Source organism: Euprymna scolopes, chromosome 25, assembly GCF_053919585.1.
Source record: "Euprymna scolopes isolate OS-2025 chromosome 25, ASM5391958v1, whole genome shotgun sequence".
Lineage (NCBI taxonomy): Eukaryota > Metazoa > Mollusca > Cephalopoda > Sepiida > Sepiolidae > Euprymna > Euprymna scolopes.
Genome location: NC_136506.1, coordinates 5,620,878 through 5,646,106, shown reverse-complemented (window position 1 = coordinate 5,646,106; position 25,229 = coordinate 5,620,878).

Sequence of the window (25,229 nt, the reverse complement as noted above, 5' to 3'; positions counted from 1 at the left end):
AACAGTGTTAATATCCGCTTTGCCATGTCAACCAAAGAAATGGATAATCAACTAACAAATAATGTTTCTGAATTTCTGAGATGTGGGTTGGTCATTCTTATTATTTTGATACTTCGCGCTTCTGAGTGTCATTTTAACAACGTTCTGATCGATGTAACCACCGACCTTCTTCGGGTCTATTTTGGTAATATTTCTGTCGAACTCGAGAATTTTGACTGAATGTCGAACCTAATTCTTTATTTACTTCAGGGGGAGGCATGCTCTCATTTCATCAGCCATTACTGGATAGACGTTCTAAGTAATTCGCAATTGTACTTTTTCGGTCCGCCACACAAGGAACTGAGTCATCAACGTTCAGGAGAATATCCCTTTGAACAATAATTCTTCCAAGAACTCTAACCACTGTACCACGAGTCCTTGACTGATGGACTGCGAACACGCTGCTCCCGTGAAGTAAATAAAGTGTTTCGTTCGAAATTCCGTCAAAATTCCCGAGTTTGAGAGTAACATTCCTGAGTACAGAAATAACACATTAAGAAAGTCGGAGGTTACATCGACCGAAATGTTATGAAAATGACACTCAAGATGTCAATGATATTTTGAAGAATCCAATAAGAGTATGCGAGGAAAATTATTTATGATTTCACAATCTACGAAATACATAGACAATACATACGTGGGATTAAACATACAACAATAGAAATGGAGTTATAGTGTCGTAAATAAACTGAAACCAAATCGCAACAACCAATCAGTGATTTTTTTGTCTAATTCATATTATGAAGATATGAAGAGAAACATTCGGTGTATGTTGTGTATTACTTTCCTGTCTAGGTAGTTTTATCAAGTCAGTACTAAAATATGTGACCATATAGAGTTCAAGATGCTGTATGAGCTCTCCGCTTATCTCGGCATTGTTTCCAGTCGTCCTGGGATTTCCTTGCCACTTGACTCAAGCAATGCCAGTTCAGGAGACGTGTGATTGGGAATTACGCAACCCTTGTCTCCTAATTACACTCGCAGCAAGCCTTACAGAGATATCCATTTTTTTTCCAATTTCCATTTCCAACTTTATCCATATTTCTTATACAGAAAACGATGGAGGAGGTATACCACTTTCCATAATACCAACATCTATTTTTGTCAATCATCAGAATATATTGCATTTAAACTTCTCATACAGATGATTTGCATTGACATAAATCTCCCTAAGTTGTATATAATACATAAAAAGTCCATTAACTTATTCATCACTGATGTGCAAGCATTTTCAAGTCGGATCTATGAAAAGAGCAAATAGATCATTCGCGTCTCCAGAGAGATTTAAAAAAAAGGGTCACCGAATATATGATGGATACAAGAAGTCGCTGACCTTTTATTTGTATCTTTGTTTTTGGAGATTATTTTTCCTTACATAAAACTTAGTATTTCTCAAAGTTAATTTGATATAGTAAGACTAAATATTGAATCAATCATTTTGATGGGGTAATTAAAATGTCTGTCAAAACACAAAAACAATTTATTGCAATAACAATTTTATTTAGCAAACATTGATTCGTGTTGAGAATGTTTCTCATATCTTTCTTTCTACGTATAAAGTAAATTATTATTTATGTTTCGAATGTATGGTTTTTAAAGTATCAGGATTTGTTTGGTGGTGCGTATGCGAGATATGTGTAAACGAAAGATTCCTAAACAGTATTGTGCAAATGTTGTTTTTCACATAAAATTATTGAGTATTGTTGCCACAGCTGGGCTGTTTTATCGCGACTAGGAAAAGTCTAGGATTCTTATCAGATGTTGTAAATTGTATTATTAAAATTATTTAGTTTTTAGCTTTTTTACAAAGAAGTCACCAATAAGCAAAGCTCGGACCCACATGTGGATAAGGGTTAATGAGTGTACAGTAGTCAATGTGGAAATGTTGCAGTAATCGTTAGTAGTGGGAATTGGATAAGTTGAATTACTTAAAAAGATGGCTCACTAAGAACCTGTTCATATTGGATTTGAAGGCAACTATATTATAGTCAGTTGAAAAGCAGGAAAACCGAACAGAATTCTATAGGCGTGTCATTCTCGGAAATAAGCTTTATTCATGGAATCTATGTGTAGGTTTAGGCACAGATTAAGAATGGTGTAAATTATTGAGTGTGGCTTCAGCTAGATGAGTGGTATACGAGAATGTCAGGGCAGCGGGGCATAGATTGCAGCTCAAACAAGCACTTGCCATGAAAATAATCATAAGGCAGAGAAAGGCTCGCAATGTTTCTGTGGGGAAAACGTTGCAGGTAAGAGAAAAGACAATCTCCCACTAAGCTATGATATCTATTTTGAACTCTGTCAAGGCAGGATAAGCTACTTCTTGGAGCTCCTATCGCGATGTGGCAACAGTATTATATCCTAGAACGCACTTGGCTCTTATACAGGTAGAAAATTGCATCAGCAGCAAGATATCTACTTAAATGGTAAAATGATCACCCCATTTTCTCGAGCAGCCTTGACAACGAATTTTATGTATGTGTTCCATCTCAGATCAGGAGTAAAGGTCAAGCCTAGAAGCTTGTCAAAACATGAGACCTCTCCAAGACGAGAGCCATTCATTTCAACTGATTTCATAAGGGGATAAGCACGTTGATGATAGAAATATAGATGCTTGGTTTTAGATGCATTAAGAGAAGAAATCATCAGAGATAAGTTGATCGTTTATAGCTTTTGAAGTGTCGCCAGGTATGCATGTGTCGTCACTATAAAGGTCTAAAATAATCTTACTATGTGAATTGAGAGATTATTTATGTTGACCGCGAAGAAGGTTGAGCCCAGGATAGACCCCTGAGGGGCTTCCACATTAATACTCTGAGCTTCCGACTTCTGCCAATCAACCACATCTCTCATGAACCTATCAGAGAGAACTGATTTAGTAATTTAAAAGATATTTCCAGCTTCACCATTGCTGGAGATTTTGTTGATAGATATACCATATCTTATCAAAGGCCATTTTTATGTCAATAGCAATTGCCCTGGAAAGGAAGTCTTCCTCGAGGGATTCGCTAATCCTTTGGGATATTACTGTTCGCACATCTGCTGCAGACGTCACAGAACGGAAATCGTATTGCCTGTCACCGAGTAAGATACATTGCTGAGGTGGTTGACTACTTCTCTATTTAACATAGATTCCAGCAAATTATTCATGACGCACAGGAGACTGATTAGTCGAAAGGGAGATGACTGATCACCTGATTTTTTTAATATGGGACATAGTAATGATATTTTCCAGACTGTTGGTAATTCTTCTTAAAACAATGCTTAAGAAAATGCTTAAACAGCTTAGCAAGTTTGGGGGCTAGTACTAGTTCAAGCTTTTCGAGCACTATAATAGGAATGTGTAGAGCCACCTGCTTTACTGGACTTCGGATTTTTGATTAGCTTACCACAATCACGTACATATATTTACATGGACACAGAAGGAAATAGGGGGGGGGCTCATCGCATAGAGTAGAATTAGCTGCAAAGTTTTTGGCAAAGCGATTGGCTTTGTCTGATGCTCACAGAATTTTCGCACATCCATTGATGATGGTTGGGATAGAGCACACACATCTATAGTGGCCTCTGTTTGTCATTTGCGAAAATTGGTTGGAAACAAGCTGCTGCTCACCTGCTTTGGACTTGACGTTCTTTATTGCCCTTTTATAGTTGTTGCTAGCAGTGATGGAGGTGGCTTTAGTCTCAGTACATCTGTTAAGTCTGACCCAATTGAAAAAGTTATGTGCGTGCGCATTGACTGCATCACATTCTGGATAGAACCACGATGTGCTGTAATGTTTTTTTTCCTGGAATGTTTTGGCGGGTATGAAGCGGTCTATACATACGATTGACTATCCAGTCCGGTCTGATATTATAGAGGACACGTTATTTTTAAACATCTATCGCAACGGTAGGTCTAATGTAAATGCACGAAAGCTATCCCAGTCAGCCCTAGAGTATCGATATACTGTACAATTGAGAGGTATGTCAGAGGACTTATTGTATATTTCCAGTCATTCCCCTTATACCAATTTCTCCCATTCTTTTGTTAAAGGTTTTCGGGATCGTTCCCAGTGTTCCTATTCTTCTTCTTCTTCTTCTTCTTCTTCTTCTTCTTCTTATTATTATTATTATTATTCATTTTTTCTCTTTTACTCTTTTTTCTTTAAATAATTTTTTTTTTCATTTCTTTTTTACTTATTTAAATGACGTTAATTAATTTATTTTTAAATGTAGTGCCACGGCTTTCCTGGTGAACATATACATTATTTTTTTTTCCAATTTCTATTACAACTATTCTTTTGTATATGCAGTATCGCCTGAAAAGGTTTCTAGATACTTAAACTTGTTGAACGAAACAAATCCATATAAATGCTATGTGAAATGCATAAAAAGTATATATATATATATATATATATATATATATATATATATATATATATATATATATATATACTCATTGAACTCCCAGCGTAGCGCGGTTGTAAACTACGCTTAAATATGATAATTTCATTTATATATATTTGGTATTTAGTATTTAAAATAGTCAACTAGCTATCGATTGTTATATCTTATATATTACATCATGTATAGTCCTGATTTCAAAAGTTATTTTTTAATATAACTAAGGGCCGATCAGCTAGAATAGGAATTAAAACATATGGTTCTCTAGCCGTATTCTTTCCTGTATGAATCATCGTTAGGTGCATGAGAAATAGTTACAAATGAAGGGATTTGATTCATAAATGTATATTTGCGTATGCGTATAGATAACGAGTTTTGTATACTAACGTTTTGCAAGTTAAATGTTTTAAACTTTTGATCCCATAGCCGCCATTTTTATTGGCTAAAAATCAGTAAATAACAGTCCAAAAGAAATGCAATCATTTGATTATCATCACGCCGCTTCGAGACCTTGCGTCTCGAAGAAGATGCTCTTTGAAAACATGGAGACAGAAAGGTGCACACGCACACTGAGGATTATGAATTAGACTAGAGTGTGCTGTATTTTAAGTTTGTCTATTATTTCAGAGGGCACTACATCAGATGTAATAATTGTTCGAGAAAAAATAAAAAAAGTAACATTTTTCTTTCAAGTTCTAGCTACAGATCTTCGTTTTGGTTTTTTTTTTATAATATTTATGAAATCTACAATTCTATGCAGACTTTTGAATTTCATCATTCTGTAATATACATATATTTTTTGTAGGAGAATGAATATGTTGAAAGATCAAAGTCGGCATTAATGATAAGTCTACAAGTTACTTGGTATTCATTCATTCCATCACTCCAGACTAACTTTTTAATTCTATCAATTATTCGGCATTTTTATTTTTTGATAAAATGTGAAATATATTAAAAAAAAATAGCAACTAAGCATTCACTAAGTTGTTGCCTTGGCATCCTCATCCAGAAAATACTTTACAATAATTCAAACATTAGGGCCTTCTTCGTTTACTTTATTTAAAAGAAAACTTCATTTTCATGGTCGAGTATTTTTATAACATTTCCTGAAAGGCAAAAAAATGGGAAAATAAAACAAAGATGAACTATCTTTGTATTTATTTTTTTTTATTGATCAAACAATTATTCCCATGTTGGATTTTATTGGCACAACGTCTCGGTCAATAAACCCTCCGACAGTCGTTAGGTGTAAACCCTATGTTATTTTTTCTACTCAGGAAAAGGTTTGTTTTTTTTTCACATAGGAATAACCACTTTTCAAGGCCCAAGTCAACAAAAACAACTTAGATCAGGTGAGTAACAGATGAGTCACTATGTTAGGAACACCAGCCGCTGTATTTAGAAAGACGGCGACATTTTCGGCAGTCGTGTTTCCACCTGGCATCCACCTGTCTTGGTCCTATCCTGCCGTTTGTTCAGGTAGGGTCCGACGAGGGAGTGGGGCTGGCTCTGTGCAAACCCACTTTACTTTAAACGGCCCAGCAGCTATAATAATCCGTCATCCATAGAATTATCAGATAGTTGACGTCGTTCTGACGGACGCACCAGTTATATATAGTGTTTTGTGGGCGTCTGTATAACATGGGGGATGAATCGTTTATATTTATGTGTTTTTATTATGGCCTAGTGTATGATAGTATGCTAGTGTATATACGTGTATCTTGTGGGTCATGTGTTTTAATCGTCTAAGCAAGAGTTCATGGTTTGTATGTGAAATTAAATACAGTACATAACGGGATATACAAACATACATTTAAACACAAAAATCGAATAACACTTATTAAGGGTTTCAACATCTGGCCAATTGGGAACATATCTGGTCTATTTGGTGTAGTTTTGACAGGAAAGCTGCAGTGGAAATTCACCCTAAGAACGGATCCTATTTTCGGCAACTTTTTTAATTTCCCCTTTTGAAAAGTGAGAACGCTGATTCCTACGTTTGATAGGCATTGGCCCCTAACTTCCTTGTGTACTTCGGGTCGTTATGACTGGTCGGCTCCGCAACCTTTTTATAAGTTCCCTCTAAGGTATAAACGCCAACTAATTATCACGTATCTCAAAAATCTTTTTTGTCAGGTCATATCATATGCTACTGGTTACCGGCGACTAAACCGGTCTCTCTCCCAGCCTGTCCGGTGAGGACGGTGGCTTGTCTCCCAGAAAGATTAAAAACAAGACACTTTTTAAGGATGTACGAACCCTTCTTTTTTGGGGGTCAACGGCCAACTAGCATCATGCATATATATGTGCGTGTGTGTGGGCGTGTGTGTGGGTGTGCGTGTGTGTGTTTGTGTGTGTGGGGTGTGGGTGTGTGTGGGGGGGTGCCTATAAGCATCGTCGCATGGGTGGTGTGATTGTTTATAACTAAATGTTTATTATAGAACGTTTCCCTGGATCTGTGTATGTATATGTTGTTGGGTGGGTTTTTGTAAATATACAGGTGCATTTGGGCATTTATGCGGGTTATTGGAGGCTTTTAAGATGCGTATATGTGTTTATATATATATATATTTGTACATAGACGTATGCTGGTTGGGGCATCGATACGGATGTGCGGTTCTGTGTGTTTATGAATATAGGTGGTCGCGGGTATACGCATATACATACGCGTGTATGTATATTTGTGTGTGTGCGCGCGATCGGTTCAATAACGCGATCCAGTGCACCTCTTGGTCTGTCATCCAGTCCCACTGCGGAACCGATCACCCAAGGCCTTGACAGATGTACGGAAGTATAGCTGTCAGTCAAGACTCTGTGCTGACGTCCAGGCGGACGCCATTGAAAACTGAACTTTAGGCTAAAAGTGCAGGGATCTATGGGAAGCTCAACCCAGACAGAAAAAAACAGAAACTGTGACGCTCTGTTAAGGCAATTTGAGAAAGTTGATAACACTCATTCTGGCTAGTCACTGCGACCAATGAGCTGCCTACTCGTCTTGGGCAATCCTCGCCAGTTTGGCGTACCCAATTCGAGGAGAAGGGTGAAATGGCAACCGACAAAACCTACTTCATCCTTAAACTATCTTGTCAACAAATCCCTTACGAACCATGAAACGAAAGCAGAAAAATAACTCATACTGGCAGGGCGTCGTCCAGGATAATAAGGCCCACAATACACCCAACTTCAAGTTTGCATCGTGGAACATAGGAACGATGCTTGACAGGTCTGATTCGGCAAGACCAAAAAGAAGAAGTGCTAATATATCGTGGGAATTAGAAAAATATGACATCGATATTGCTGCCCTGAGTGAAGTCAGGTTCAAAGAGAGAGGTTCCATTAGAGAGTCCGGCTACACAATTTATTGGAGTGGTAAGGCCTCTAGTGAGAGAAGCGGGTCCGGTGTCGGACTAGGCATCAAAAATGAGCTTGTGACGAAACTGATAGAAGTGGTCCATACGATAAATGGCAGGCTGATGACACTCAGGCTACCTTAATCAGAAGACCGTAGGTGTACCCTGATAGCTATATCAGCTCCGACTCTGACACACTATCAGAAAACTATTGATATATTCTACAATAATTTAGACAGTACACTTGCATCCGTACCAAAACAAGATAAGATCATACTCATGGGAGACTTTAACGCCAGTGTAGGACAGGATTATATCACCTGGTCCAGAGCGCTAGGGAAGTATGGATGCGGGAAAGTCAACTCAAATGAGGATTTCCTCCTTTCACTTTTCAATGAGCATCAGCTTTGCATCACCATCATCTTCTTTAAAAACAAACCTGTTCACAGGAACAACTGGATGCACTCTAGAAGTAAACATTGGCACTTCATTGGCTTCGTCATCACTCGTAAACGTGACCTCCCAGATATGCTGGACACGAGAGCAATGAGGGGATCAAACTGCAAAACCGACCATATTACGATCCGGACACAAGCGAGATTCAAACTGAGACGCAAAATAAAGATAAAGAACCACCCGCAAAGTAGCTGGATGTAAACGGCTTCAAACGTCAACATGCAAGAGAAGAGCTGGTGAATGCTCTCAAGGAGAGACTTGCTGAACCAACCAGAGATGTAAACTCAGATTGGCTGTCCTTCAAAGAAACTGTTTATGAAACAACCAAAGAGTGCCTCAGACTGGTCAGGAAACGCCATGAGGACTGGTTCGATGAGAATCACGAAGAAATCAAGAAACTTCTCAACCAGAGACACGCTGCAAGACGTTTAATATTGTTCAGGAATACTAGATACATCAATGCAAAGTACGCTAAGGCAAATCGCAAGCTTCAGAGCAGATGTAGGGAACTTAAGAACAGTTGGTAAATGGCTAAGGCTGCTGACCTACAGATTCTGGCTGAAATCAATGCCATGAAGGGTTTCTATGGGAGTATGAAAACAGTCTGGGGTCAAAATGTGAACAATCTCGATCAACTATTTGCAATAGACAATTCCACTCTCCTCAATGACAAATGCGAGCATCTAAAACGATGAACTGAACATTTCAAAACATTGCTAAACGAGACGCCAGACATTGATGAACGAACACTTATCATCCTGGAGCAGTTCCTGGCACAGCACTGGATGGACAGATGCCCTGACTCAGATAAAATCTGCAAAGCAGTGCTGATGTTACAGGATGGCAAATCAGCTGGGTCTGACGGCATATACCCTCTATACCCTGAGATCATCAAGCGAGGAGGACAACAAACTACTTATCACTCACTGCACAATCATACAGAGTGCCTGGACCACTGCAGCTGTCCCTCAAGATTGGAAAGACGCACAGCTAGTGACCATATTCAAAAAGCGAGATCGCAGGCGTTGCGGTAACTACAGGGGTATATCACTTCTTTCAGTACATGGGAAAGTGTTCGCCCGTGTTCTCTTGAACCGGCTTACAGTGCACGCTAAAACCTTGCTACCTAAGGCACAATGTTGATTCCGTGGAAACAGAGGCACAGCTGATATGATCTTCTCACTCAAATAGATCCAGGAAAAGTGTATGGAGCAAAATATGGGGCTGTACATGATCTTTGTGGATTTTACAAAGGCTTTCGACACGGTGGGTCAAAGCACTATTTGGGAAGTCTTGCTGAAGCTTGGCCTTCCTGAACACTTCACCAGCCTTGTCAGAGCCCTTCATTCAGGCATGAAAGCCACAGTTAAGCTGAAGGGCGAGCTCTCCGATCCGTTCGACGTGCGGACTAGGGTCAGACAGGGCTGCGTTCTCGCTCCACTCCACCTGTAAGTTGTGCTTCGAAATGCCTTTTGTGATAAGGGTGTTTTTATACGATCTAGGCCGGGAGCAGACCTTTTCAATATCAATGCATACAAATCCGCAAATAGAACAACAAAGATACTCGTACGGTAGTTCATGTTTGCTGATGACACGGCATATGTAGCGTATTGTCACGAGGATGCTCAGAACATAATAACTCGCTTCGCAGGATCAGCCAAGGCTTCGGATTGAAGATTAGCATCAAGGAAACCAAGATGATGTACCAACAATCCCCTGGATCACCAGCAACAAGCCAGTCAATTAAGATTCAAGACCAGGAGCTTTACAATGCCAGCAAATTCAAATACCTAGGGACCATGGTTATAAACAACAACAACATGGACGAGAAGATTTCTACAAGAATGGCTAACGCCTCCATATCCTATGGAAAACTGAAACATAAGACCTGACTTTCAGAACTAAATGCTCGGTGTACCACGCTCGTCTTCTCGTCACTCTTATACGGTGCAGAAACTTGGCCAGTGTACACATTGGTAGCCCACAAGCTCAACACCTACATGATGAGACACATCCGGCGGATTTTCAATGTAAAGTAGTATGACTTTGTCAGTAACAGGGAAACCCTATCACAATCCAACCCCCCCCAGGCATGTATGACCTGCTCATCCGGAAACATCTGAGATGGGCCTGGCACGTAAACAGAATGGAAAACTCTCGACTATCAAAACAGATACTGTTTTCACAACTGGAGGATGGGATATGAGGAATAGCCAGACCTAAGTTCAGGTTTCGTGACACCGTCAACTGAAATCTAAAGGACAAGTTGATCCGTACAGAAAGCTGGCAGACCCTCAGTCGCGGCCGTGAAAAGTGGAGAATAATGGTTCACAGGAAGTCGTATTCGGACACGAAGGAGAGCACATGATGATCTAAAAAATATCATTCCCCGCTCAAAATGACGTTATCAGTAGATGCCACTAATATAATCACCTGATGCTTTACATGTAACCAGTTCTAAGTTGCCTACTAGATTGTTATGATCAGTTTTTCAAGTTAACATTCCTAAATTAATGTAAGTAAATATTTATTCTATATATTTTATTTATTCTAAAACATATTTTAGCTGACAAACATTTTGGCTTGAAAAATCATAATAACCTTCGACGTTGTCTGGTCAATATCTAACATATAGATTTAAGAGTATTCCATTATTTATTTGGATGTGGATATTCTAAATTAATACATTTCTGTTGTACGGTTTTAATCTCGTGAAGTTCCAGAATATAATATTCTTGCTTTAAGCCTTTTCCTCAATTTGTATATTTTTTCAAACTCCATCCTATCCAGTCTCTCTGCTCGGAACTTTCAAAGTAGGTTGATACCGCGTTTTAATTTTTTTTTTGTTGTTTTTTCAATAGCCTTACCCTTAAATCACAATTCGTCGATTTTTTCTATACAAAATTAATTCAATACGACAAAATCCAAAACTAAACATAAGTTAATTCAGAATATTTATTTACTTATATATAATTAATAGATGGATCTAATTTAGAAAGTAAAAAATAGAAATATATTGAAATATTTTTTCCAATTGTAATTTCCATTCATTTAGAAATATTGATATCGAAAAACTGTCAAGCTATATTAAATTATTAATATTAAATTTCAAATTCAGGAATAAATCAACCCGTCATTCTTAAGTGCTATTTTAATCCCATATTTTATAATCTTAAAGCAATTAAAAAAGTAGTTTCATTTTTTTAATATTTAAACTTTACTTTTCATATCTTACATATAATCTTTACAAAAAATAATATATAATAAACATTTTCTTTCGTACATACAAATTTATATTTAATAAGTATTTTCTTTCGTAGTGCCAGTTCATGTACTTTTTGAAAATAAAACACTTTTTTTTTAGTTTATTTGCTTACAAATTTATTAAGCTTACAAATGTGTCCGATCATTTTGACTGACCCTGTACATATCTAAATATAAATAGATAATTGCTTTTTTTTATATTGAGCACAATTATATAACCCCGTTAAATTTAGTGCATTTCACCTGTGAATACACTATCCTGGACTAATATATATATATATATATATATATATATATATATATATATATATATATATATATATATATAGTCATCCACATACAGTACTATTTCGCTGTTTCACAGCTCATAAGTGCTAGACAAGCAGCTACCTCAAGCCTAGATCGAAACCCGATCGCCCAAACGACAGCCGGGACCTCTAACCGTCGCACTATACGGTTTCTTCTATGTGGGCAGTGAATTAACAATGTTTTGACTTTGTCCAAATACCTAAGTTCAATTTGTTTAGACAAAGAGCATCGATTCATACGCTAATGATTTTGTTTTTATATCACTTCCCAATATGCTCAACCCAAAATAAGGAGCATTATAATAGAAAAATATATCTACTACAAAATAATTTTTTTTAAAATTATACCCAAATGCTTAGCTACGTAATGTACTTAAATGAATCCAATAAATATTGGTAATTTCATTTCTTTTAATTAGCCGATGTGTAACGTTGTCCGACTACCAACACGTTGCAGCCCCAGGTGCAGTGCAGACAAAAAATAGAAATGAGGTTCAACTCGTTTTATTTTACTGTACAACATTTATTTCCTTATTCCCTCTGACCGCTGTGAGGCTCTCAGGTGATAATCTTCTTGAACGTCATCCACACCTCTCTAACGAGATCGTTTACTGGAACAAGTCCTCGTGTTTATAGTCTTTTATTACTTGCCGTGATGTCATTTCTTTTACGGTTCTGTCATTTGCCCATAGCGGTGTGCGCTATATTTCAGATATACTTCTTTAAAAAAAAACTGTATACATATTCATGACCAATGGAATTTGTGAATTTAATTACTTATTGTTTTATTTCTTTTAACAAATGAGGTGATCTAGTTGCGTTAAAAATTATTTACTGTTAAACTACATATAAAAAGAGTCAATCTAGCAACAGAAAAACCTTGTCATGTTTGTGTAGTCATCATGTAAAATATTCAGCTTACAATGGATAAAAGTATATCTTGTTTTTTTTTACATCGCGCACTATTATATAACCTCGTCCAATGAGATGCTTTTCATATATATTTAACATGGAATATATCTATATATCTATAAAAATGAACGTGTGTGTGTGTGTATGTGTGTGTGTGTCTGTGCGCATTTCCATACGCAATAGCTCTGTCAATTTTCAGTCTACGTACTCGAAATTTGAAATACAGGGTATTGAGATTTTGGAAAATCGATGTAATCCGGTTCCGGCCAGAAATGTCGCTGTTAAAAGAGTCAAGGTTCAACAGTTTGACCTTTACTAAACTCCTCCGACAATTTTGGGTCTAAACACTTGACATTTTAGATATTGGTTTCTTGACCATGGATCTAACTAAATAGCTTGATTTGCTCCCAAAACAATAAATATTTAGGGGTCATAATAGTAGTCAAAGTTAAAAAGAATTACCGTTTCTTTTTTTTTTTTTTTTTGCTCAGCATACACTTAAAAACACCCGGGCTGAAATGCTAGTATATCTATAAAAGTGAACGTGTCTGTGTGTGAGTCTGTCTGTCTGTGTGCCTGTGTATATTTTAATTCGCAATAACTCTGTTAATTTTCAGACTACAGACACGAAATTTCATATACAGGGTACTGAGATTTGGGAAAATGTATGCGATCGGGTTTCGGACAGGAATTTGCCGGTTAAAGTGTCAAAGTTCAACGATTTGACTTTTGAGAACTTTAGTAAACTCCGACAATTTTGGATCAAAACACTTGAAATTTTAGATATAGGTTCCTTGGACATGGATCTAACTTAATAACTTTATATGATCCCAAAACAACACATATAAAGGGGGCATAATAGTGTTACATAAAAAGGGCTGTCCCCTTTTCATGTAAGTATAAAAATAGAGAGATTACTTAAAATGAAAATAAATGAGAGAAAGCAGAAATCGAACCTTGGATATAAGTTTTTAAGAACAATAGTTTTAAATGGAATGTCCAGTAAATTGCTAATTCTGATGAAATAAAAAATAGATAAACTATTCAATTGTTAGAAAGAATATGGATAATAAAAATGGGTTAAATAAATTAGATATGTAGGTCAAATTCCTTTGTGAAAATAAAGAAAAATAGGTTATTGAAAAATCAGAATGTTCGGGAAACGTGCGACTCGCGCATGTTATTGCACGTGAGTTTGGTCACGTTGTCCGGACATGCATGGATTTCTCAATATAGGAAGTGAGAGTTAGTTAGATAGTTAGTCAGTGAGAAACTCAGAGAGGGTCTGGGAATTCGAACGTCTAGGAAGCGAGACGGTCATTTGAAACTAAAATGTGAAGCTTTGAATTCTTTATGAGAAAACCACGGCCGGTCGTGAAGAAATAACCCTTCATATGTTTAATAAGCTCGTCTGTGTGTTTGTGATTCTTACAAAAAGGTAAAGTGAATTGTTATTATATGTTTGTGTTATAAAATGTCATGACATACACATCTCATATCCACAATGTGAATCTACATCTCATATCTACACTGAACACTCTCTCCTCACTCTAATAGCTTCACATAGCAACACATCTATTAACCCAAGAATGAACATATTTTTAATATATATGAATCGTTATAACACGAACACGGAACGAACAACCTCTCACAACATCCCTCTCTCTCAACAACATCACTTGTAATAAGAAGCTCTCTCCTCTAAGACTCTCTCACTGAAACCCCTATATAACAATAGGTGTCAAATTTAAAATAAAATTGACCGTTTTTTTTGTTTTGCTCAACAAACACCTCCAAACACCCAGGTAACACCGGGCACACATGCTAATATATCTATAAAAGTGAACGGACCTGTGTGCCTTTGAGTTTATCTGTGTACATTTCCTTCCGCAATAGCTCTGTCAATTTTCCGTAAACAGAATCGAAATATGATATACAGTGTACTGAGATTTGGGAACATTTTTGTAATCCGGTTTCGGTCAGAAATTTGCCTTTTAAGGGGTCAAAGTTCAACGAATTGATCTTTGGGAACTCTACAATACTCCTCCGCCAATTTTGGGTCTAAACACTCTTTACATTTTTGATATAGGTTCCCTAGACATGGATCTTACTTAATAATGTGATTTAAGCCCAAAACAATAAATGTTAAGTGGTCATAATAGCTGTCAAAGTGAAAAGAAATAACTTTTTGTTTTTTTGCTAACCATACACCTCCAAACACACAGGCAACGCCGGGCTGAAATGCAAGTAATTAATAAATATATATATATATATATATATATATATATATATATATATATATGTTTATATATATATATATATAATATTTTTAAACGTTAATACACTTTATTTTAGTGTCCCCATAATTTTTGGCACATTCAACAGTTCCCCATCAGAACTCTTTACTTTCGACATAGTATTATTATTTTTACGGTATCGATTTTCTCCTGATGAGATGATAGCTGAAAGAGCTCTCAAGAGACTACCGCCTATTATATTTAAACTGTATTCAAAGTATGTTCCTCTAACCATTTATATATACATATATATGTATATATATATAAATATATATATATATAAATATATATATATATATAAATATAAATATATATATATATATATATATATATATATATATAGTAAGTTATGAAAATATATATGACAATAAAGCTACACAGCATATACCGAGTTTCATATTATATATGTATATATATATATATGCGTGTGTGTGGGGGTGTATATATATATGCATATATATGTATATATATGTATATATTCAGTTTATACAAAAGTCGGTCAATTTAGCTCTTATGTGAAGATCATCATATAGTGATCAGATCACTCTGACAAACGTTAAAAAAACATTTTTTAAAAATAAATGTTTAAATTTTCACAGTATTTCTCGCAGTTAACGGTTGCTAAACAGATTTGGTCCTTGCCTTGGAAGCCAGAAACTGCGTTTGTTGCCGGATTCAAATTTATCGACATGTGTTAATCGGTATTTAATAATTATTGTAGTAAATAATTATATAATATATATATATATATGTATATATGTATATATATATATGTAATTTGCACTTAAAATAGATCAAATACAAAAGCAATTTTAAATTATTTACGAACGCATGGATGAGTATTGTATTTAAATGAACACAAATTAAATGGTATTTTATAATTTCTATTAATCATCCGATGTACTTCTTAAAAAGGCATATACATATTCATGATACCTGGAATTTGTTAAAACAGAGACTTATTAATCTTATTACTTGGGGCAGACTATTTATGTAAAAAATCTTACGTACTATTCAATAAATAATGACACTTTCTTATAAAAATGGCAATTACTCTTCAATAAAAAATGACTATTACTGTTCTTATAAAAATGAGCCATTACTAACAAATAAAAAAAATAAAAAGAGACTCTCTGTATTAACATACAAACTCTCTGCACCCTTAATCATCTGAAGTAAACACTAACATGGTCCTTGATCTTGCAACCATAAAAATACGTTTGTTTTCTACTTACACTAATTTTCTATTTTTACGACAGTTTCAAACACAACTATAAATAAAAACGGGTTTATTATGCCATCCTTCTTATTAGACTTAATTGAAAGTAGTAAACACATAGTAAATTGTCTGTCAATTTAAACCCGTAGAAAAGAAATTGTTGATATCAAATCGGCACTTGGAAATGAACACAAATACGTGTCGGGACGAACCGACAGACATAAGCCAATACAGTAGCCCATTGGATACGGCTTCAAATAGTAATAACAAACTACAGTACAGTATATAATACATATGTATATAAACGCATTACATTATAAATAACACCGTGAGTCGGGGGAATGCCGTAACCAGGGGCTTAGAAAACATCGTATTTCACACCATAACCTCAATAAAACCGTGTCCTAGGGTCACAGTATCCAGGGGTTCTACTGTATATGTTTAACAAAAAAACCTGTTAAACATATATGTAAAAGCGGCAGACTAAATGTATGCAAATAGCTTGTAATAAACCTGTGGACTCACCTTATGTTCTATTTAATTTAATCTCATTCATCTTATTCAATCTTGGTATTTCGCAGTTAAATTTTTAAAAACTAATTGTGACAGATTAACCAACCTACCAATTAAAGATCCATAACATATAACTGTTCAATAAATGTGTGGACGTATGTAATGCCGTAACTCAGGAAACGCTTTCTTTCAGTAGACGGATTCATGGTTTACATGAAAGAAGAACCGGTTCTACCGTTTGAACTGCATTGACCTTATTTTTTGTATTCCACTTGAGACCTATATCTCTCAAACTTTTACGATAAATTAATCAATACCAGAAAGTAAAGAAAAAGAGGAAAAAGTAAAAATAACGAAGCAAAAAAACAAAAAAACAAAAACGGAGCAGAAATAACGAAACAAAAGAGAAAAATAACGAATAAAAAAAAACGAATCAAAAATTATCCCTGTAAGTAAGAAAAGTCGCTATATTTTTTTCCAACTTTGAAATTCAATTTTGAAATATGCAGAGCTTCTCGGGATATGACATACATTTCTCTTGACTTTTCACGCGTGTATTATTTTTTGATCCTCCGTTTTTAAAATTCAATTCTCAGATCATTTACACTTATTTTTTTTTACGTTTTTTTTTAAATATTTTCTAACTTTTTTTAAAGAGACATTTTACTTTCGATACGAAATTTGCTTCTACTTCATTTTCGATAATGTTTAATATTTCTTACGATTTTATGTCTACTGATGTACCAACAAAACTAGACACATTGTTAGTGAGACGATAAATGGTGTTACTGAGAATTCCCAGCTGTTGTATAGTGGCAGTCGTAGTGGGGACTTGTGCAGTGAGATTTGTTTACATAACAATTAAATGACTGCATATTAGTGCAAGGAAACAGCACGAAAGGAGAGATTTTCAAATGCAAGACATTCGAGGGTATAAATATTTCCTATAGATAGGGGAGGTGTATAAATGCCTGTACGATGTCTATATTAAAAGTGGCTATGTTAAAGGTTAGACACCGCAAGAACTTTTGTCAACCGGATTCAGTTCAACATAAAAAAAGGTCAATAGAAATAAACAGCATCAGAATAAACACAGACTGTATAGCTAATATATATATATATATATATATATATATATATATATATATATATATAACTACTTCATTTACTAACATAAAGTAATATACGAAAGTATAGATTTATGCGTAAACTTTAAGTATTTACTTCAAAAGTGCTCAATACGTAGGTAGAGCTACTTAGTAAATTAAATAGCTTAATCGCCATATATATTTTATAAATTACTAAATTACTATATATATATGTCGATATGTGCATGATATATATATATATATATATATATATATATATATATATATATATATATATATATATATATATATATATACAAAGACTTTGAGAACATAGCCATCTTTGCATATACTCCTTTGCCGTATGCCATGATTAAGTCGAGACGATCTTTGTTCCTATCTTCTTTATTTCTGTTTCACTTTTCTGTCACTTTGACATCTTAAACTAAACAGAAATTAAAATTTAGTCTAAAAATAGAACGGCAAGCTTATTATTATAAAATTATCTTTCAGCCTTTAACTTTTAGCATATTTCATTTTATTTTATTTTCATCGGCTGATAGAAGCAATCGGGATGTTCTCCCTCCTAGGGATGTCAATAACAACTTGTTCACTTACTTTAGGATGTAATTCATATTTATCTTGTATCATATCTATTTCTCATCATTTTTTCATGTACATCTCTAAATTTGACCAAGCTATTTTTATTTTGATTGAACCACAGTTTCTATGTTTTTCATTCACCCTGGAGTTCATTTCTAAATACATTTTTACTCTTACATTTATGTATTATTATCAACTTTAACATCTATTTGAGATTTTTTTTTCAAAATTGTACTCTTTAATTTATGTGTTAATCCGCAAAACGTATAGATTGCCTATGAATAGCATTTTGCTCTGATGATAAAAGCCATTTTTGTAAATTTTATGGAATACGGAATTTTTTTGAATGTGTTTAATTTCTTGTCGAATAATGACTTGCAATGTCTACGTCATAGAGTTTTATTTTAATACATTATATGTAGAATAACTATAGAGAGAATATATATATATATATACATATATCTGTATAAATATATATATATATATATATATATATAAATAGGGAGTATATAAACAATATAAATCTATACATATATATTACATATATATATATATATACATATGTAACTATAAATGTATAAACATATATATGTATAAACATACATATATATATATATATGTACATGTATACATATATATATATGTTTATACATATATGTGTATACATATGCATAGATATACATATATATCTTTGTAGACACATACATGTATATAAATGTAGATGTTTACACACACACACACACACACACACACATATATATATATATATATATATATATATATATATATATACTTCTATTTTAATTCCCGTTTCTTGTGCGTTTGATTTGATTTGATGGCATTGTAATAAGAAACTGAATTGTATGTTGTAGATGGAGAGTGGTTATTTCACAAAAAAAGTAATTTTGTCAAACGTCCAACAAACATTGTTGGCATTTACCAATACTTAAAAAAAGTTCTCATTCAATTGTTTTTCAAAACAAATCGTACCAAAGAATTTCATTTACTTGAAAACTCGAGGGGACATGTTTTGAAATTAGTTTTTGAGTGGTCAAACAGACTCACAATAACCGTGATTTTTTTAAAGCTTAGTAGGTGTTTCTACCGATGTTTTCACAAGACAATTTATGTTTATGAAACAAATTCTTCACTTTCAAATGTTTATTTGTTTCTCAAATATTTCCTACTTATTATTAATATTCTGTATCTTTGATATACAAATAGCTTGTCTACTTTTGAACTATATTTCTAATCGATATATGAATATTTTGATAGGTTTAGTATCGGGCGGGACCGCCATAATAAGAACATATAAATCTCTAAAAAAATAAAACACTTCAATATATTGTACTTAACTAAATTCCCCGAGCGTATTTGAGGGTCACAAGAACTCCTTGACATGTTTAACTACAACATGAGAGGGTACTATTCTCTTTTTTACTTTTTTTATTTACCTATAATGGATGCCTGATATTTGTGAGTGCTTAGCAAGGAACCATCGATTACCATTTTGTGAATCATTAGTTCGACTCGATCGAAGATTAAACTCCGTCTCCAAACCCATTATCGAACAGCCTAGACATTATGCCAACTTATATATCAATAACAGTGAGACTGTGAGTGTGTGTGAGAACACTTCTTAACCTATATGTTTAACGATATTTTTTATTTACAGAGTGGAAATTTGATATGTAGGGTATTCAGACTTGTGAAAAATGTTTAATTCGTTTTCACACGAAAAAAGAGTTGTTACAGAGTACAAATTAAATATTGGTACTTAGAGTTCATCGAATGTTTATCTGTTTGTCAACTTGTTTGAATTGAAATTGGAAATTACGTCCCTTTTGAACTCTCCTATGTCTTACGACTGTTTTCATTTAATTCTATTTTTTTATTTTCTTTAATAAACGATTTTCTACCTCATCGGCTTTCGTAATTTTTTGGACATAACCGCCTTTAAAATACGAGAAATATGTAGATACCATTGTTTCCATGTAAAATTCAGTATAACGATTTCCAAAATTTCTTTCCCGATAGTGTAGAAGCACCTAAATTGTTTTTACAATCATTACGTCATCTTCAATTGCCAATCAAATGACATTCGTACAGGCGGTGTACTTTCAACTATGTCTCCTTATATTCCGGATAGTTTCGTTCATCTAAACTGCAATAGGGCAACCCTCGCACCACCACGGACCCTCTGATGTGAAACCGGAAGTAAACTGGAATAAAATAAAGCAAAAATAGACACGTTTACTATTTAATGGTTTATTTATTTTATTAAATATTTTTTATTTATTCACTATTCTTTATATTTTATTTATTTTTTATTTATAAAAAAAATCAATAGCTCTCTCTTACGTCGTCAGAGCTTAGCATGCCTTTAAGATCACATAACGTTTTCAAAGTATGATTCTGACGTTAATTGTCTCCATACAGCATATAGTTTTAAATTGTGTTTAATTAGAATCTGTGCTATTAATCCAATATTTCAGAAAGTATTCAAAGTCTCTAGAAACATTGGACTGCAAGTTTGTATGTGCGCATGAACGTACATATATCTGTAACTTATGTATGTGCTGGTGGTTATAAGTCTCTCTGTGCGGTGATAAGTATGTTTATCAGTAGACAAAGCCTATTGTCTCGCTCTGACCAAATTCTTTTCGGCAAAGATAAGAAGGCTAATAGAGCTTAACTAATGGATTTTCCTCTTTTCCATTCATTTGCACGAGACACTTTTTTCGCTTTAATGTTTCTCATGCCTATGATATCAAAACGCAGACTTTTGTTCACATTAGTTGTGGTATGCGACACAGAATCTACATTAAGCCTAACGATTGATCTGAATAACAAAGATTTCTAAAGCTGTATTTTTTACGTTATTATTAAGTAGTAGTCTGTTATTTCCTCCTATTCATGGCATGAGTTAATCTTTCTCCTTCTCTCTCTCTCTGTCGTCCTTTATTTCTCTCTCTATCTCTTTCTCCCTCTTTCTCTCTCTCTCTTTCTCTCTCTCTCTCTATGTATATATATATATATATATATATATACATATATATATATATATATATATACAATTAGATAAAAGGAACTTTCTGTGTGTGTGAGCTCGTTCCTGGTGGACTTTAAAATGTTATACGAAGGTACTTTATATGCGTAGCAGTGTTCTCTGATAGGTTTTGTATCGGAATGTCTTCCATATGTATCAATAATCGATCATCTAAATAATCCGATGAAAGAAGGAACAGGTGATTTTGACCAGAGTTTACACCTTACACAACATAACTTCGCAAGTATATTTGAGAAGTTTTATTACCGCACAAGCCGAAAGGATCTACATATAATATCAACAGTACGTTTGATATGACAGGAGTGCGTTCGAAAGGAATTATTCTGTTTAAAGGACAATTGCACACACGTACTTTATATTTTCATTTAAAACTAAAATACAAGCAATCATCACCACACCAGCAGTAAGGTCGGGCATATGAATTCAACAGTAGAATTTTGACATCACATGAGAACGTAGGAAATGACTGTTTCCGTTTAAACCATACTTTAACTATGATACTTGAGGTTTGCACTTTAAACTTAAAATCCAGCCATTGTACGAGGGGCGTGCAATAAGCAATGCCCCCGACCCACTTCCCATAGTAGTAGAGCAACGAAACTTGGTACAGTTATTAGTCTTCCTCGACATAGGAAATACTTAGAGTTATGCATTTCTCCCATCGTTTGATGCAGCTCTGGAGACCGTTTTTGTAGAACAACCAAAGTTGGTCCTCCAATCATGACATGACTTCAGAGATAAAGGCTGCATCATCTGAGAAACGCTTTCCTTTCAGAAACAACTTCATGGTTGGGAAGAGGTGAAAGTACGAGCGTGCAAGGTCAGTTGACAGATGAGTAGGGAAGATGGGGAAAGATTTCATAACCACACCCACCTGCTTCTGATCTGGGGACATGACAGTTGTGGACCGGATCGTTGTTCTTCAGGAGGAGGGTACCTTTGCTGATCTTGCATCGCCTCTTGATTTTGATTGCTTCCCTTAATTCCCTCAAAAGTGAAGCATAATAGGCTCCTATAATTCTGGTACACTTTGCCAGGACATCTGTCATCACTATTCCGTCCTGGTCCCAGAAGACTGTGAGCATGACCTTGCCAGCGGAGGGCTGCAGCCTTGCCTTCTTTGGAGGTGGTGAGTCCAAGTGCTCTCACTGCATTGACTGAGATTTGGTCTCTGGATCATATTGATGCACCTAGGTTTCATCCTGTGTAATCAGTCTTTTGAAAAACTTGGACTCATTTCCTTGGCAATTCATCCTTGTTGTGGCTTCTGGAATGGTGTGAGCAAGCTAGGAATCCATCTCGCCCAAACCTTATATATATGCAAATGGTCATGGATTATATTATCCACACACCCTGTACTAATCTTGACATCTTGGGCTATTTGGCGAATAGTAATGCGCCGATCTTCCAAAATTGCAGCCTCAGTTTGACTGAAAGGTTCCTCATCAATGGTAGAAGGTGGTGGCGACCAGGTCTGAGAACTGCTTCCACAAACTTCCGGCCATGTATTAATTAGCAATGCCAGCATTTTACAAGGTCGTACGATAGGGCATTAACACCATAAGTTTCTTTCATTTCATCAAATGTCTCCTGTGGGGTGCGTCCTTTCAAATACAAAAACCGGTCACTACTCGATATTCAACAGCCTCCATTTCACATCTGACTCCTGTAAAACAGAAACCACTATTTTTTCAGAGCTATTATTTGCCACCCAACCCGTAGAGATATAAATCATTGCACATGCAAAATTTCAGCTAGATCAGACAACTGGAAGTGTGTCAGGGGCATTACTTATTGCACGCTCCTCGTATATACATAAGACTTTTATAAAATCCACAGTAGATTCTATATAGTGTAATGTAAACTACAATGTTAACCAAATCATTGCGCGAAAGCATGTGAAACTCCCTTTTGGTGTACTACAATTACCCCAAACTAGAGCAGGCCATCAATCGGTTTGTTTGCAAATTGGGAGATAACTGCATTCTATGACGTAAACTTTTGAATGGTTGTTATCATTTATCAATTTCATCATAGCCGCACAAGAAACGCTTATAATTGTATACAACAATCCAAAATGCAAGAAGATATACCTATTAAATATAAGTATGTCTTATTGGCCAATCGTTCATTATGATTAACAAAAAAAAAATCCCACTAACTTTCACTTTATGCAAAACAATTACATTTTATGAAACGCAAAAATACATTTTCTTTATACCTGCATATTTTTATTACTTTGGACACGTTATTCAAGTGATTGTTTTTTGTTTGTTTGTATTTTTTACAAAACAGCCACTCATTATTCAGGCCTCGATTCAACTAAAGGAATAGGGTTAATTAGTGTATATTAATCAATGGACAAATACTGAAGTAACTGTTCGCAGTGGAAATTTGGTAAATTGGATCACTTAAGGGGATGTATCATAAAGAACGTATTCATTTTGGATTAGAACACGACTATATTGTATTCAGTTGGAAAACAGGAAAACGGAACATAGTTCTACAGTCGTCCAGTAGTCAGAAACAATGCTTTGTTCCTGGAATCTACATTTAGGTTTCGGCTCTGATAAATAACGGGGGAAATTATTGCCTCTCGTTTAAGCTAGACTAGTGTTTTTCGTGAAGTCAGGCCAGGAGGAGCATATATTGGAGTTCAGACGAGCACTTGCCATAAAAGTAACGATAAAGCAGAGATAGGCGCGCAACGTCTCCTCTGTGAGAAGGAGATTGCCGGGAAGAGAAAAGCGAACCCCCCACAAGGCTACGAAGTCTATTTTAAACTCTGTTAAGGTAGGATAAGCTCTTTCTAGCAACTCCTATCCACGTGTGACAAAAGTACTATATCCTCGGACGTACTTGGGTCTTATACAGGTAGAGCATTACATCAGCAGTGAGATATATACTGGATCGGTAGAACGACCACACCATTTCTCCAGCTACCTTGGCAACATATTTGATGTACGTGTCCCATCTCACATCAGAAGTACATGTAATACATAGAAGCTTGTTCAAACATGAAACCTCCCCCAGACGTGATCTATTCATTGAATTTTGATGCCATGTGGGGATCAGCGCCGATGATGTAAAGGCGAAATTGATAGTATGTTAAATGAATGTCTAACATCCAGTATTATGTCCCATCCCCAGCTTTAAAAAATGGTCAGAATATATTTCAAATATATATATATTCAATCATTCACCACACACACACACACGCGCGCGCATGCGCGCACACACACATTTCAATTTCGCCATAGGGTAATTGATTTTTTTAAGGCAAGGTTTCCGAGTCAGATTAAATTCAATAGAAAATTGTCCCAAGAATTAATTAATTATTAATTATTAATCAAGAATTGTAGAATGAAAGGACGATTTAGTGAGATGAGATTATTGATAACATTGTTTTGTAATATTACACGTGCGTTCTGATACTAATTTTATGAGAAATAAAATTAATTATTCAGAATGTTAATGTCGAACTGCTATTAGCGGAGTATGGGTCATTGAGACGTTGAACTATTTACACGATTTACATCAAGTTTTGAAATTCTTGATATAAGCATTGATTATTTGACATATTTAGATTATTTCGTCTATGGTTCTAATTTTGATTAATTTTAAAATGATCTGGTCGATGAAACCTCTGAGCTTCTTCAGGTGTATCTTGTCGAATCGTTCTGTCAAATATGGGAATCTGCACCGAATTTCAAACGCAACACTT